This window comes from Haliotis rubra, unplaced genomic scaffold, assembly GCF_003918875.1.
Source record: "Haliotis rubra isolate DU_JTF1 unplaced genomic scaffold, ASM391887v1 Scf318, whole genome shotgun sequence".
NCBI classification, from domain to species: domain Eukaryota; kingdom Metazoa; phylum Mollusca; class Gastropoda; order Lepetellida; family Haliotidae; genus Haliotis; species Haliotis rubra.
The window spans coordinates 1,050,356-1,068,929 of NW_025766989.1; the positions used below are offsets into that span (position 1 = coordinate 1,050,356).

Sequence of the window (18,574 nt, forward strand, 5' to 3'; positions counted from 1 at the left end):
TAGGAAATTGTAGCTTAGTACGGTTCTGCACTTTATTGTGACATTTGACTGAGATGTTAGGGCATTTCAACATCACTGTTATTTTTATGATGAATATAAAGTAATGCAAAAGAGTTTTTCGCCGAGAAAATCTAGGAAATTTCTGATGCAGCGTTAAGCAACTTTGACTCACTTACTCGATATTTTGTCATTGTTGAACAGTGCCAGATCACCCATATACAAAGAACGTCTTGGCTAATTTCCTTTGTTTGATTCTGCCACTGATATAAGTAAAATATATTTTAATGCAATTAAAAATATTTGATTAAATGTTACAATTCAGTCTCAAGGCTCAACTGTTTATACGAGAAAGGTTATACTTATGGTTTCTTGCGTCCTGAAGACACAATCATGTGACAGGCTCATTGTCTGTCACTCAACTGATTAATTGTTGTAAAATGTGACTACTGTACTTTGGCCTTAAGCATTTTACACCTACACGTGTACGCTAAAAAACTGCTCTATTCAACAGCAACAATGGTTTGTCAATTATCTCAGTATTTATATTGATTACGTCTTGAGGCTTCCCCTCAGACTTCTTTCTCTTTATGTTTGGATGCAACTGAGATCATTTGTGTCAATGAGTCCAACGAAAGGGTTTTACTATCTGTATACACTAAAACTAAGGATCTTCATTTTAACTGAAAACTTTTGTCTCAACATAGAACGGAAAAGCTGAATTCAGCACTCACTGTAGATGTTTCGATACTACGAACTTTGTGTCTGTTTCTTCAATCTTTGTATCGCCTCTCTGCATAGTCGCATACATAGACTTCACAACATATCGGGAAAGCATTGATCGATCGACACTTAACAATTAAAAATGACTTTTTCCATTCACGGATGACACGTATGACATACGTTTGTTCAGGACAGTAACTATCGGGACTTCAAGAGGATTTTCATAATGAATTCACGTAGATATATACCTGCGCAGATCACTCCCGATACATGCAGACATGACAAATTCACGTAGATAGATACCTGCGCAGATCACTCCCGATACATGCAGACATGACAAATTCACGTAGATATATACCTGCGCAAATTCAGTCTCTGTTTCTTCAGTCTTTGAATCGCCTCTCTGCATAGTCGCATGCATAGACTTCACAACATATCCAGAAAGCATTGATCGATGCGACAAGATCAACGTCAGTATTCAGCACGAAAAAAAAGTACACGATCGAAGAGCGTAATGATGTTAGCTGGATGGATTAGAGACGAGAACAGGAGCAGGGGCTAAGGTAAAATTCATAATGGTTCATCCACTTTGGATTATGGTTGATACTAATCACATATATAGTCTTCTATAGGAAGATGTCACGATGTATTATTTATAACTTCTTTGAGAGGCAATTTTTATAGTTTAACGTCGTACTCGACATTATTTCAGTCGTATGTTGTCAGTCTTCAAATAATTCAGTGTTGACAAGAAAATCCATCACCAACACAAATAATCGCAATTTGGGATACAATGACATTCTAATTTAGTTAGTTTTTGTGTAGAAGGGAGTAGCACAACACATTGTGTAAGATTGTGTATTGTGTATGATGTATGTGGAAAGCTAGTCGATGTTGTATAAAGTCTTCCTGAAAACCACATTTTAAATTTCGCCATTTGAGCAATTAATTTTATACGTAGTAATTAGGGTAAATTGTAAAAGCAGAAGTGAATAGATTATCAAGATTCTAGTAATTAGTACAATACAATATAAAAACAGGCTATATTTTGCCAACAACTGAAGATCACCATTTTGATAAATATGATTCTGGTTAGAAATATCTTAAAATTGTACATATTCTACGATTAAAAAGTGGAAAGTTTACCTTAAATCTTTGGTAACGATAGATATAATAGGCTTGTTTCTGTGATTGTCGTATTTTTGGAAATAGTGGAATGCCATATCTTAATATTCTGGTTAAACATTTCAGACTTTTGGAAATAGTGGAATGCCATATCTTAATACACATTTCAGAGACAGACAGACAGACAGACAGACAGTTTTATTTCAATATACAAGGCCATGGCCCACGTTACAGAATAATTTTGCATTTTGTTTGATGCTGGTAAAACCAGTACTAGTCATACATTATTGCCTCTGAAAGCTATGGGACCATTTTTGCACAATGTAAGGGCATAATATACCCTTCAATAGTATGCATACGGAATTGTTTAATGTACCAGCTGTTTGGAACAACAAGGTGTTCAAGTATTATCAAGAATTTACACAATGTTTCAACGTATGTGCATGATAAAATGTAAAATGTGAATCTCCAAATTTCTATGTAAATCATACTCACTTGGTGTTGACATACCAACATATAAAATACGTTACAACCGAAACAATAAACTTCTTCAATTGTAGAGAACTCTTTACATCCCTTTAACTTAAACCCATATATAACCAAATTAAGAGTGAGTGAGTTAGCGACCCATATTTCAGCCATATCGTGACGAGAACACATTTGGGAGCCTTTAGGGAATACATAGATTCTATAAAAACATGTAGTCAATAGACAGTAAAACAACCCCGAACATCGCAGATAGCATGTCACGTTGGACAGCACTATTCAGGACAATAGAATATAAAAACGGACAAGAGACCATGGGGACTTTCAGTACTGTTAACTGCATGGACCCTAGCCGGTTTTACACCATCCTTGAAGCCGCTGGGAATTGCAGATAGGTTAGCCATCATTGAAAATGACAATTACACTACGATTAAAAAGCCTGATAGATCAAAATGTTGATCAATACTTTGAATGTTTTGAGATTTACGTTCCCTTTTAGGGGGACAATATCTTTACACTACGTTAACTCCCTTTGAGGATACAGAAAGTAACAATAACGATTGTTCATTGAATTTAATGATAAACATCATTTAGCTATTTACAGAACATATTAATCAATATTTTCCAATCAATTCTATTTTTTTTTAAAATCCGAAATGATATATTCAAACGTCCTTCATGGATAATACACCCAGGCATGACACTCGTGACTGCATTAACTACAGTTCGCGATCAGAACCAGTTATCCTTTGTAATCAAAAACATCGATGAAGTTCGTGATTCTATCATCACAAAGGATACAGAAGGAGGATCTTCACCTTTCCATAGAAGATCTTTGGTTATAAAGATACTCATAAAGGAGATTAAAACACGTCTATATGAAGAGTTGGACTCATTGCAACATACTGCAAAGAGAGTTTAATGCGGCGTTGGTTAAGAGGGGGCTCATCTGCTTCAATGTACAGACAGTACATAGGAGAAGTTCGGAAAGTTTCTAGACATAGTTTTAGATCTTGGGAGGGTACAGAATCAAGTAGTTTAAACGGGCTTTGTAGGTCTCTCCATGGACGAAGGAGACGTTATCAAAAAGGGTACTTCAGTCCTCTTAATCCTAGGCCTATTATGACAGATTTGCCTCTTGTGCATTTGTTTACCACGACAAGAAATAACGACATCCAGTGAGTATCGTATGCTTTCGCTAGATCAATGACAATTGATTTGTTAGTTAGTATTTTTGACAAAGGATTCCAGTACATAGTCAATAGGACTTCGATTTTTCCAGAAACCACATTAAATATTGGTAATAGGGTAATTGTTTTCCAGGTACCAAAATAATCTATTATTTGCCATTCGTTCAATGGTTTTACAGACATAGCTAGTCAAAAACATACCTCTGTAATTCGATCTATCTGTAAAATCCCGGCCAGGCTTTGGTATAGGGACTACAATGGCATTTTGCCTTGAAGGTGGAAAATTCCTTGAAGTCCATATTTGTATCATGATCCACACCTTTGACACTGGTGTACGAGAATTTATTTTGGAAACATAAGTCCTCCAAGACTGTTTTCTTTAAATGCGCGTCGAGTCTTGGCATTTCAAACTGATTATTATGGACTGCGATGTCAGCGATAATATTTTTCTGCTTTTGTCCTACAAATTGTATCCTGTTTACATTAATGATTATATCATGGGTTTCCAATACATGAGTGAGTAGTTTTGCGCCGCTTTTAGCCATATTCCAGTAATATCACGGCGGGGGACACCAGAAATGGCCTACACACATTGTACCCATGTGGGGAATCGAACCCGGGCGTGACGAGCGAACGCTTTAACCACTAGGCTACCCCACCGCCCCTTCGAATACATGAAGTTACAGAGGACTTTGATGTTGTTTTGTCAGCAGTGTTACATATGTATATCCGAAAACGACTGTCAGTGTCCTTAAAATGGTCATGTTTTAAGTGTTTAGCACTAAGAGGATCATCGCAAAGATTGATAGTTTTGAGAATTGTAGGTAAGTGATCACTCCCACATAAGTCCCCACAGACCATCCATTCAAATTCATCATACGAGTTTGAATCGGTGAGTGGTAGATCGAGGCCGAATATGTTCCAATGGCTGGATATAAATAACTGGTTGAATCATCATTAGATATACATGTGTTATTCAATTAAATATATTTCTTAAGGAGTTTACCATTCGCATTCGTATCGGCACTTCTTGAAAGTGCCGTTGAGATGCCATACTATGCCAGGCCACAGTCAAGTACATGGCAAACACACGCACGCACACACACGCACGCAAAAAACAAGCACAACCATGCATCGCGAAATGTATTGTCGACCATTGAGCGTGTTTGTGTTATGACGTTTGCAAAAAAAGGTATTATTGTCTGCTTGTGAGATAGCGTAACGTGCATGCCTTACTTCCCATGAATATATAAGAAGCATAACAATGATGCGTGTTATTTTTGTTTGTTAGCAAGCGATTAAATTATTTATAATGTTGAACACTATAAACAAACAACTAAACAATTAAAAATGACTTTTCCATTCACGGATGACACGTATGACATACGTTTGTTCAGGACAGTAACTATTGGGACTTCAAGAGGATTTTCATAATGAATTCACGTAGATATATACCTGCGCAGATCACTCCCGATACATGCAGACATGACAAATTTTTTGTTTGTCATATTTTGTACAAATATCAGCTAAAATCCAGATATTTAAGTCAACATCACCCAACTTTCATCCTTTCAGCATGTCCCGATACAATGTATTCTCAGAGAGCATTGATCCATGTGGCAAATTTGTCTTGATAATAAATACTCTGTTGGTTTGATAAACAAGCGAGCCAGGGACGTAGTTTAGTTTCCATTTCACATACGCAGTGTAGTGTGGTGGGAGACGGGATATGGGAACTGGTGACTGTGACCAAGCTCTAAGGTAAAATCAATAAGGAAAAAGGCAACAATCATCGTTGTCTTTTGACGGTACTACTAATCACTTGGAAAGACATCTATTTGAATATAGGGTTTTCTCCGTTTCTGCTTGTTTTGCCATGCCGCACATAACAATATTTGAGCTGTATGAACAGTCGTAATCTACTTAATCGGGAAGGTGAGGGATGAGGTATTGGTCGTACCTTAATTAACTTTGTCATATCGCCTTTTCAAAACTAAACTGTATTCTCCATTTCTCCAAGAATCATGGTGTTAACTGAGTATGATGAGACAGCTGTCTACATTATAGTCTGCCTGCCTCGGTACATATGCCATGTCGAGTATTGGCCCACATAAGGGAACGTTAACTGTTGTGCAACTGAGGTCATCCTTCATGTCTTCATATTCCACTAAACAGATTTTTGTCATTTTGAAACTTGATGCCAAACATGGCCTCGTATTGGATTTAGCTATTTGGAGAATATTTTGCTTAAATGGGTTGATTGTGCTCTCATCAGACAACATTGATATGATGATATTCAAACTATATCTGAACTTTTTACAACAGTTTCTCACCACTAGATTTTAGCCTATTTACGAGAAATCAACAGTTATGAAAAAATTGGAAATTTTTGTATCTTACTCAAATTTGCACTTCATGTTATATTTGACTGAGGTGTTAGGGCCTTTCAACATCACCGTTATTATTATGATAAATATAATGTAATGCAAAAGAGATTATTGTTTGTCACTCGACTGATTGTCTGTTGTAAAATGTGGCTATTGTACTTTGGCCGTAAGCATTTTACACCTACACGTGCCACTAAATAGACTGCTCTATTCAACAACACCAATGGTTTGTCTATTATCTCAGTATTTATATTGTTATGTCTTGAGGCTTCCCCTTCAGACTACTTTCTCTTTATGTTTGGATGCAACTGAGATCATTTGTGTCAATGGGTCCAACGAAAGGGTTTTACTATCAGTATACACTAAAACTAAGGATCTTCGTTTTAACTGAAAACCTGTCTCAACATAGAACGGAAAATCCGAATACAGCACTCAAAAAGGTTTCAATATTACACACTTAACAATTAAAAATGACTTTTTTCCATTCACGGATGACACGTATGACATACGTTTGTTCAGGACAGTAACTATCGGGACTTCAAGAGGATTTTCATAATGAATTCACGTAGATATATACCTGCGCAGATCACTCCCGATACATGCAGACATGACAAATTCACGTAGATATATACCTGCGCAAATTCAGTCTCTGTTTCTTCAGTCTTTGTATCGCCTCTCTGCATAGTCGCATACATAGATTTCACAAAATATCCAGAAATCATTGATCGATGCAACAAGATGAACGTCAAAATTCAGTTGTTTCCCTTGCAGCAAAAGAAGTAAGTAAACGATCGAAGAGCCTAATGGTGCTAGCTGGATGGAATAGAGACGAAAACAGGAGCAGGGGCTAAGGTAAAATTCATAATGGCTCATCGTTCTTTTATTGTTGTTGGTATTAATTACATATATAGTGTTCTATTCGAAGATGTTAAGATCTATTTTTTATAGATTAACGCCGTACTCGGCAATATTCCAGTCGCATGATGGCGGTGTGCAAATAAATCAGTATTGACCAGACACTCCATCACCAGCATATATACTATCCCAAAAGAGAAAGCATAGGCCAGAAATCCGTTGCGAAAATGTTGTATTCTCAAACATGCATAACTCGTCCACAAATATACTTTAGTGCCTAAATGTTTACATCAGTTTTGAAGAAGGTCATGTCTATACAACCACTTGGATAATTTTTAGTTAACGGAGACCTTGAGCGCGATGGCGACGACGTAGAACGGCCCCGACGTCGGGTCTCCTGGCTCTCAGTCCAATCTCTCTCAACCTGTTCCGTACCGTTTGACCGGATATCCTCTGAAGTCCAGGCACCCTGGCTGTTGTGCTCTCACACGTGGCGGTACGATCACGTAAATGTAGTACCCGAATGTACCGATCTTGGGCGACAGTGGTGACTAGGGGTCTGCCTGTACGGGGACGGTCGTTTGTTATACCTGTTTGGTTGTAACGAACTGCAGGCCGTGATATTGTGCTAAGACTAACATTCAGACGTCTGACAACAAAAGATTGATAAACTCCAGCTTGCATTCGTTCATTTGAGATGTTCCGTGTCGCAGCGTCAAGACGTGGCGTAGTGATTTGACCTTGAAACTTCTTCAAAACGAATGTCGATTTCCGAAAGTAATCTGGATTTCTAAAACCAGACAGTGTATGCTCTTTGCTGCACAATTTCAACTTCAAGGTGATTTCTGTTGCGTTGTGGCGATGCCTTTTTAACCCTTGTAAGAAATCTCATCGAAATCAACATTTTCAGGTAAAATCGATTTTTGACTTGTACAATTGTGTAAAATCGTGTTATGAACACTTTTGTTACATATTTTGACGATTGTTTGAACACAAAATGAAATTAATAGATTTTTATAAATACAAAATGCCTATGTGTTTCTTTTTTTGGATAGTATATCACCGCATTTGGCATACAATGATGTTCCAATTCAATTCGTTTTTGTATAGAAGGGCCCCTGGAGTAACACATAAAATTTGAGTAAGATGTTGAGTGAAGACAACAATTCATTTCGTATCATGAACGTATGGTATATGCAGAAAGCTAGTCTGTATTATATTAGAGAGTATTTACAGGACAGTAATGACGAGAATCCTACAGACAAAGAATACTGCGGCTAATATTCGTGTCTAAAGCCCTGTTTACATGGACCGATTTGCACACCTATGTAAATTCTGCATTTGTGCAAATAAATACACGCAGGAGTACTTTAGTCATATAAACGCAATTGCACACCTAAGTAAATTTGAATATGGAGTAAATTTGCACTTGGTTTGGGTAGATGCAAAAGTATTTTTGCATGTATTTAAATTTACTCACTATGCAAATTTGGCAATATAAACGCACAGCAGATTTAATCTCATGTGTAAATTTTATCTGGTGAGCAATATTTCATGGGCTTTTGTCTATGTATACACCTAAAACATTTCATAATATCTATGTTTAGTCCTAGACGTCTGGTACAATCTAGACAGTGTACTTTTCATTGCACACTGACTTTTCTGAAACCACACACATGCTGAAAATGCCAGGCAGACGAAGAGGTTTAGCGTGGTCTGATGAGGAAACAATGTATTTGCTTAATTTATGGAAGGAAAATAACATTGAATGTCAACTGTATGATCCTAAGATAAGCAATGCTGGCATTTATAAGAATATTTCTGAAAACATGGTAACAGACATCGGACCAGTGCAAAGGGAAAATGCATACGCTTAGGCGTACCTACAGACTCACTAAAGGAAAACTTAAAAAGAGTGGAGCAGGAAGGGTAACATTCAAATACTTCGACATTATGGATGAAATCGTGCAAGGAGACAATTGCTTCAAAACTTTTGTACTTTTTGAAGTAAATGAGAACATTTGATCGCATTTCTGTTAAAACAAATATTTTTACTAAGAAAGTGTATCCCAAATATAACATACGTTACACATTTCTGTTAACTGTTTTATTTTTGAAAACGTCCTTTCTGGTCATCTCACATACATTTAAAAGGGAAACACGATCAAAGTATTTTAATATAGGAAGCAGTAGTTGGAACAGATTAAATGGGTAAGTCATCTGGAAGTCATCATTTATAAGTCATGGCATCTGAAACATGATTATAAAGAACGTCTAGTAGATCTTTCTCTGATTAGTTCGTGAACTTGTGCAATCTTAACCTAACCTTCAGATGAGGTTGCACAACATGGCAGTGGCAATGTCTTCTCGAATTATTCTTGCACACATCATAATTGCTTCATCATCTCTGTCACCATCATTTCTGTCCGTATCAGCATAATCTCTATCTTCATTCCATTCCTGGTCATATTCTTCATTCTGCATTCCACATATGCATTCCACATATTGTGCAAAACAACACAAGCTGCAACCACGGTGCATGCAAAGTCGACCTTCACATCTAGACATTTTGCATACACTTCGATCGTCCCATAAGACGTCCGAATGAGTTCTCAATGGTCATCCTTGCACGTGAAAGTCGATAGTTGAATGTTTGTTGTTGAGGAGTCAACTGACAATGGTTGGGAAAAGGTTTCATTAACCAACATTTCAATGGATATGCAGGATCAAACACTAACATAACTGGTATTGCTGCTTCTTTAGTCGGTAGCACACTTTCCTTATTCCAATTGGGAAAGAGTTGCTTATTTTCACCTTTGTGATATATTTCAGAGTTTCCAAACACGCGTGCATCATGCACTCTGTCCGGTAGCCAATGTTAATGTCTCTGTGATCACACACAGCTTGCAAAATCAACGAATAGAATCCTTTTCTATTCAAATAATCTCCGTGTGCTTCCTCTGGTACAATAATAGGAATATGGCAACCGTCAATGGCGCCACCGCAGTTGGGAAGCCCCAGGTGTCTTGAAATCCTTGAATGACCTTTTTGAGGTCATTTACTTTTGGAAACTTTACGTATTTGTGGGTTAAAGTATCTGTTATAGCGTTACAAACATTGTGTGCACACTTCCACACAGTTGTTTCTGCTGACACCGAATAGGTTTGCAATTGTTCTGTATTCGACACATGACGCTAACCAGTATATTGCAATTGCGACCTGTTTCTCGACGCTTACTGGCCCATGAACACAATTTCCAGTAGGTTTCAAAGTTTCATTAAGTTCAGAACAGACAAAGTCCAAGGTAGTCTTGGACATTCTGAAATTGTTTTTCCAATCATCATGGGAAAATGTTGTCATGATAACTCGGTCCCACCAGTCAGTGGATCTCTCTTTCCGCCAAGAGGCCCTCTCTTTTAGTAAACCACACGAAAGACCAACACTCAAGCGGAAAGTAAAACATTTCCTCCTCTGAGAAGCGAAAAAAAGACGTCTGTCCATCTTTACATCAGAAAGGTAACTGCAGAAATCTAGGGTGACTTTAATTGTTTAGCAAATATAATCCCATGTGCAAATTTACTCCAGTGTGTAAATTTTGGATATATGTAAATTTACTCACATGTGCAAATCGGTGCATGTAATCACGGTATAAAGCCTATTTCACATGGACATAATTTACTTACATAAGCAATTTACTTACATGAGTAAATATACTCACATAAGTAAAAGTAAATTTACATCATGTTCACATCTCATGATTAGAATAATTGAGTTTTCATCATTTGTGACAATATCGTTGAGACAAAGCTGATCATACAAAAACGGAGGAGAGATTTCCCATACTTTGTCAGTATGGGTTTGGCCCTGGGTTTGTGTCGTGAGAGATAAGTATGGAGTAGAGGACAATCTCGCCATTGGTGGTCCCAAACCATGAAAATGTCCTTTGATAACACACTTTTGATGGAGAATTTTCGCATGACTACAGAGACATTTTCTTTGCAATGAACTACAGTCATGTTTTTCCACAATGGATGTTTATGTAACCTCTGGAACTGGACCATAAGGTGGGCATTGCAGTCTACTGGCTTGCTCCCTCTGCAGAGTATTGAACTATTGCTAATCTCTTTGGGGTAGGAGTTTCCACAGTTCACAATTGTGTACATGGCGTCTGCAGTGCGATATCCGAAAGATTGTTAACAAAATATGTGAAGTTCCCAGAAGGAAATGAACTGAGACAAGTGAAATAGGGCTTTGAAGAGACGTGGGAATTCCCTAACTGTGCCATTGATGGAACACATATCCCAATCATCGCACCATCCTTGGCACATGCTGACTACCTGGATGGTACGCCATTCTTCTGCAGGCAGTGTGTGACCATCGGTACATCATAACGAACATCAATGTTGGCTGGCCTGGCAAAGTGCATGATGCCAGGGGTTTGGGCAACTCAGAGCTGTACTAAAAGGGGCAAAGTGACCTGTTTCCAAAGTGGACAAAGCAGCTGCTACTACGCGACAGACAAGTGCTAATGCCAATTGTGATTGTGGCTGGTGAAGCCTATCCTTTGAAACCATGGCTTTTAAAGCCATATACATACACACATTGCGAAACTATCAGAGGTGCAAAAGGAATACAACTATAGACGCTTGAGGTGCTAAATGAAGCGTTTAAATGTGGATGTTGGGTTTGTTAGCACTATCATCACTGCTTGTGTCATTTTGCATAATTTGTGTGAAATGAGAAGAGGACAAAGCAGAAGAGGATGCAATTGATGAAGACGATGAAGATGGTGAGAAGCTGTTTTGTGTGCAAAGAGACTGAGAGATGACGTTGCAGAATACCTTCATTCTAATTCACATTGTGACCGATTTTGTTGTCTAAACCCAATTCTGAAGGTACATATTAATGAAGCGTAAGGTCTGCTGCTGAAAGGCACTTGTTGAAATCTGACAATTCAAGCAAAAACACAATAAAACAGTTCTTAATAAATCATTCTTTACTTCTGTTTTCAAATCATTGCTACAACATAGCGAATCTAAATGAACACACAATCTGTTTGCTGAGGGAAATCTGACTCAAACGTAACTAAATATTAGGACAATTTGTCTGAATATAACATTTAAGATGTTAAGATAAATCAAAATCAACAATATCTGGTAACATCTGAGAACTGACTAAACATAAACATTGCTGATAAATGTCTCTACTCAGTGTCTCTTTGTACTCTGAGTTAAATGAAAGTAAACGTGTACAAAACAGGTTGAAGGGATTTAAAGTTGATAGAATGAATTTCCTGAATCATCAAAAGAGACATCTGATTGTTCAGTAGATGATCGGCAATCTGGTGTACGATACGATTGGTATGGCTGACTTGGTTGATTCCAGGAAGTCCAAGGCATGGATGGTGGTTGATGACCGAGACTCATTGGTTGACTAGTGTTCATTCGATCAAGGATGATTTGCATCATACGGAACTCGCGTTTTTGTCTTTCTTCCATTTCTAGTTTTATCTTTTCCAGTTCCACCTTCTCCATTTTTGCATCAATTTTCTTTATGTTCTAATGGCATCATAGCATTTTCAAATTTTGTGTTACTTTCCGAGTGCACTTTCATTATACTTCCCAAAACAGTCTCCAGTCTTGTTTTCTTAAATTCCTTTTCTTTTTTCATGGGCTTCCTTTTGACTTGGTCATCTGACTCCTCTTCTTTCCTCTCTGTGTCACTTTTGTTTGCATTCTCATCTTCCTTTCTTTCATCCTTATCATCATCATCTTCGGCTTGATCGTCCTTATCATCAATCGCATCGAGATGTTCGCTACTATCCCTTTTTTCTAAATCATTATTTCCATCAACATCCATCTCATCTGTGTTATAACTGTAATCTGACATCACCTGCGTGGCAAGACGCTGTCTCTCGCTCCTACTTTCTATCATCTTCAGAGGTGATGTTGGTCTTTGGCCCACAATCTCGTTCATCTTATCATAAAACTTGCAGTTTTCGACTCTAGTCACTTGTTTTCATGTTCTTTTTACAATCCAAGAAATTTCGTGTGAGTGTGTGCACACGTATTTTGCACTGGGCGCTACTCTTTTCATATTATTGAATCTTCATCTCATCTGACATCACTGATCGTTTGTTCTTTTTTGGATCTTCAACTTGTTCCTCAACATTTTTTTCATTCCAAATAGACAAGAGATAATCAGTCTCTTCATCATTCCACGACAGTCCACGCGTGGCCCTTTTAACAAACAGGATTCTTCTTAGGAGGCATCAGTCATCCCTTAAGATGTCTTAAATATGTGGTGAAATACTCACCTAAGCAAACATAAATTCTGTTCACATGACCACAAATACTCAAAGAGTATTTATACGTATAAGTAAATATACTTTTACTAGACCTCTTGTGTTCTAGTAAATATACTTTTACTTAGGTCTGTTTACTCCAGGAGTAAATTTACTCATGTAAGCAAATGCGTTCACAAGCCACATAAGTAAATGTGTCCATGCGAAAGGGGCTTAAGATATTGTCGTGTTTAGGAAAAGAAAATAGTATTCATCCGAGACATCAGTGTCGAAAAAGGGCAACAGACGAAAATCCTGTGAGCTATTATCAGTGAAATTCGTACTTTTTGATGAAATGATTCTGGTTGAATGTCTTGAACCAACGATAAATCTATCTTTGGTAAATAGTGGAATGCCATCTTATTAAACGTTTCAATAAATCTGTTTTTGGCTATTTGGAACAATGGTTGAAGTACAAAGAGACCCAAGACGAATACCTACCAAGATTATTTGGGTATACAAGCCTGCTGCAGGGTTTTTTAGGTAGAGTTGTTCAAGCATTATCAAGATTTTACACAATATTTCAAAGAACCAAGATAAAATGTAGAATGGTAATCTCCAAATTTTTCATTAAAGCATATTTACTTTGTGTTGACATACCAACATAGAAAATATGTTACAAACAAAGAGATCAACATCTTCAGTTGTATAGAACTCGTTACATCCCTTTATCTTAAACCCATATATACCCAACCAAATCAAAAGTGAGTTAATACTGAACGTCACATATTTCAGCCATATCGTGACGAGAACAAATTTGGCATTGCTTAGGAATACATACATTTGTATGTACTAAAAACCTGTCGTCAATGGACAGTAAAACAATTAGAGTGAGTGAGTGAGTTAAAATTTAACGTCACTTCGTCAATATTGCAGCCATATCGTGCCAAGAACAGTTGATATCAACATTCAAATCAATAAATGTATAACGTAAAAACCTGTCATCTAAGGGCAGTAAAACTACTAGAATATCACAGCTCTTAATTTAAAACTAGTACGCTAACATAAAAATATATCAAGAGAGACAACAGTACAAGATAAGAACGGGCTATAAATCACCAGCAACTGAAGGTTGATCACCATACTAAGGACCATGGGGACTTACAGTACCTTTGCTAGAACATCTCAGATAGAATTTAAACTAGCATGCCACGTATATTATAAAAACGGTCTGGAGATCACCAGCAACTGAAGGTAGATCACCAAGCTAGGGACCATGGGGACTTACGCACTTTTGCTACCTCATGGACCCTACCGGATTTAAACCATCCCTGCAGCCACTTGCAGTGAGTGAGTGAGTGAGTTAACGTCACATCGGCAATATGTCAGCCATATCATGAACGAGAACATATTTGACATTGAAATGGAACATGTGTATATTATATAAACCTGTCATCAAAGGACAGTAAAATAACTAGAATATCACAATAAGAATTAAAACTAGCGTGGAAAGTTAAAACTTATAGCACTATTTGGACAATACAATATAAGAACAGGCTATAGATCGCGAACAACTGAAGGTAGATCACCATACTAGGGACCATGGGGACTTACAGTACCTTTGCTACCTGCATGGACCCTAGTTGGATTTACACCATCCCTTCAGCTGCTGGCGATTTTAAGAAATGTTAGCCAAAATTAAAATAACAAGAATACTACGTTTAAAAATCCTGGTAAGTTTTAATTGACTTTGGAAATTTGGGGACTTACGTACCCTCTCAGGAGGATAATAATTTTACAATACTTCAACACCCCTTGAGGGTACAGCCACTAACAATCTGAGTTATTAATTTAAACTTCCAATCATAAAATATTTATCTATTTACAAATCAGTTAACAAATCTAATTCTTTTAAAAATGCAATAGTTAAATGAGAACTTCTATTATTAAAAAGATCCTTCATAGTTCGTAATTTGAAATAGATATCCCTTGTGATGGAATATTCAACACAGTCAAGCAGGACATGCTTGACCGTGATTCTTTCATCACAAGGAATACAAAACGGAGGATCCTCACCTTTCAATAGGTACTCATGAGTATATCTTGTGTGGCCAATACGACATCGTCGTATGATGACCTCTTCAAATCTGGACTGACAACCCAAGTAGGTGTAACCGATAGTTGGTTTTATTGCATGTAATTTATTGATACCGACTTGGGTGTCCCACTTCTTTTGCATCAGATCACGGATGTAAGTTCTAATGCTAGCTTTGAAATCAGAGTATGGAATAAGAAGTGGTGTCACAGATTTGTTGAGTGCTGCCTTGGCAGAAAAATCGGCCATTGTGTTCCCAGAAATGCCAACGTGGCTGGGTAACCAACAGAAGACGATGTCGTATTGGCCAGTAGCAAGATCATTATATAATTCAATAATTGATATTAAAAGTGGATGTTTGCAAGAAAGATTTTTGATAGCCTGAAGGCAAGAAAGAGAATCGGAAAAGATTATGTATTGTTTATATTTAGGGTGTTTATTAATATATTTTAAGGCTGTTAATATTGCGTTAGCTTCTGCTGTGAAAATAGAGCTGTTATCAGGTAATCTAAAAGATATTGTTTTGGAGCCAATGACAGTGGCACAAGCTACTGCGCCACCATCCTTGGACCCATCTGTAAATAAGGATTGGTATGTATTATATTTATTTCTTAACTGACTAAATTCTTGTTTATACTGTAATTCATTAGTTTCTGACTTTATAAATGTGGTTAATGTTAGGTCAACGTGTGGCCTAACCAATTGCCAAGGAGGAGAAGAAAGCAAACGGGAAGGAGAGATATTTTCTAGCTCAATGCCAGCAGCAGAAAGGAAAGGTTTGACTCTTAGTCCAAGGGGCGGAACAAGAGAAGACATTTTATTGTATAGATCCTCATAAAGAGGATTAAAAACACAGTTAAATGCAGGATTTGACTCATTAGAATATAGTTTTGTTACATACTGCAAGGATAATTTTATACAGCGTTGTGTAAGAGATGGCTCATCGGCCTCGACGTAGAGACTATCAACAGGAGAGGTTCTAAAGGACCCAAGACAAAGTCTTAGGACAGAATCTAATAGTTTATGGTTGCTTTTGCAGGCTCCACCATACACGATGGAACCATAATCAAGTTTGGAAAGTACCAGTGATCGATATAGATGTGGGAGGGTAGCTTGATCCCCTTCCCACTTAGAATTTGAAACGACTTTCAACAAGTCAAGTGCCTTCAGGCATTTAGTTTTAAGGGATTTAATATGTGGTAGAAACGTTAAGTGTGAGTCAAAAAAATAATACTCAAGAACTTGGCCTCCTTGACAACTTTGATGGGAGTACCATTTAAAGATAGTTCTGGGTCTTTATGCGGCTTATATTTTCTTCAAAAGTGTAAACAATTAGTTTTGGACTTGGAAAATTTAAAGCCGTTTTCAAGACACCATTTATTTATTTTGTTTAAACACAACTGCAGTTGCCGTTCAATAGTATGCATATTTTTACCACGACAAAAATATTAAAATCATCCACAAACAGTGATCCATCGATTGAATCGTTTAAAACCTTGGATAAACTGTTGATCTTGATACTAAATAAAGTGACAGAGAAAATACTGCCTTGTGGGACACCCTGATCCTGATTGTAATGATCAGACAGGGTAGAACCCACGCGGACTTGAAATTGTCTGTCATTTAAAAAGTTAGCTATAAATTGAGGCAAACGGCCTCGCAATCGGAAGCCATGTAAATCTTTTAAAATGCCATATTTCCACGTAGTGTCATATGCTGTTTCAAGATAAAAAAAGATAGACACAGCGTGTTGTTAAATTAATTAGAGGTTCTTAACAAATGATTCCAAACGCACTAGGTGATCGACAGTACTTGTGTTTTTACGGAAACCACATTGTATATCTGTTATAAGGTTATTTGTTTCCAAGTACCAAACAAGTCGATTATTTATCATGCGTTCCATGGTTTTGCAAACACAGCTAGTTAGTGAAATCGGTCGATAATTGGACGGATCCGTATGATCACGTCCAGGTTTAGGTATTGGTACTACTATAGCGTCACACCATGAGGAAGGAAATTTCCCTGACGTCCAAATATCATAAAAAATGTGTAAGAGTGTCTCTAAACATGATTCTGTTAAGTGCTTCAGGAGTTGATAATGTATGTTATCAGCACCTGTAGCAGTATCGTGAGCTTGCTCAAGAGCAGTATGGAGTTCGTGAATAGAAAATGTTTCATTATAATCTTCCCCATTATCTGAATTGAAATTAATAGTTTTCCTTTCTTGTTGGTTTTGATATTGTTGGAATTTAGGCACATAATTAGAAGAGGAAGAGTGTTTAGCGAGAGTTTCACCAAGTTTATTCGCAATATCTGATTTATTGGTAAGTAGTTGATCTCCATGTTTAAGATGATGGACACTAGATTTAGTACCTTTACCTTCAATTTTCTGGACCATGTTCCATACCTTGGACATGGGCGTTCGAGGATTTATTTTGGATACATAAGTTTTGCCAAGATCGGCGTTTATTCTGTTTAAAGGTACGCCGCGCTTTAGCATTTAACATTTTAAATTTATTTAAATTATGCACCATAGGATGGCGACGGAAATAATGTTCTGCTTTTTTCCTTGCCTTCCTAGCTTGTTTGCACTCATCGTTGAACCATGGTTTTCGGATATGTGGAATTGCAGAGGACTGTGGTATACACTCATCAGCTATGGTATTCAGTGCATCAGAAAAACAGTTGATAGCATCAGGAACGTCAATAAAAAGTTCAGGTTTAAGTTTTGTTGCACACAGTGTTTCATATAAAGCCCAGTTAGCCTTTTTAAAATTCCGCCTTGCTGATGGAGGTACATCAGATGGAGTTACAGGTTTTAGTATAGTAGGAAAATGGTCACTTCCACAGAGGTCATCGTGGACTGACCATTCAAATTCATTTAGTAGTTCTGACAAGTCGAGAGCAGAATAGGGTCCTGTACCAGGGTGTAAATAGGTGTTGAAACCGTCATTACAAATACTTCAATCATTATCTGAACAAAACTCCTTCAGTAGTTTACCTTTAGCCTTCGTATTTGCACTACCCCAGAGTGGGTTGTGCCCATTTAAATCTCCCATAATATTACAGGGCTTCGGGAGTTCGTCATATGGATCTTGAAGATCAGTTTTGTGAAACGTTGAAGACGGAGATATATAGAGAGAGCATAATGTAAACGCAACGTGCAAAGTTAGTCGCCCTGCAACAGCCTGAGGATTAGTAGTAAGTGCAACAGGGCTATGGATAACGTTCTGTTTGATAAGGATCGAAGATCCGCCAGTGGCCCGATCACCTGGAGGTGAAAAATAAGGTCACAGAGGTGATACGCATTGAAATGGTGTAGGTCAAAAGTATCCGTCTGTTTTAAAAATGTCTCCTGCAGACAGATTGCTGACGGTGTAAAATCCTGGACTAATAGTTGCAATTCATTGGAATTAGTCTTTAGTCCTCTGCA

At 37.5% G+C, this 18,574-nt stretch overlaps 1 protein-coding gene across 1 annotated transcript in view; it reads left to right on the forward strand.

Moving 5' to 3' along the window:
• Window positions 1–1,214: 1,214 nt before the first annotated feature.
• The window catches only part of LOC124283608 (serine-rich adhesin for platelets-like), a 42,908-nt gene continuing 25,548 nt past the window's right edge, over window positions 1,215–18,574 (forward strand). Inside the window, exon 1 of the mRNA XM_046719598.1 lies at window positions 1,215–1,283. The gene's annotated coding sequence lies outside the window, so the exon portion shown is untranslated. The remainder of the gene's footprint in view (window positions 1,284–18,574) is intronic.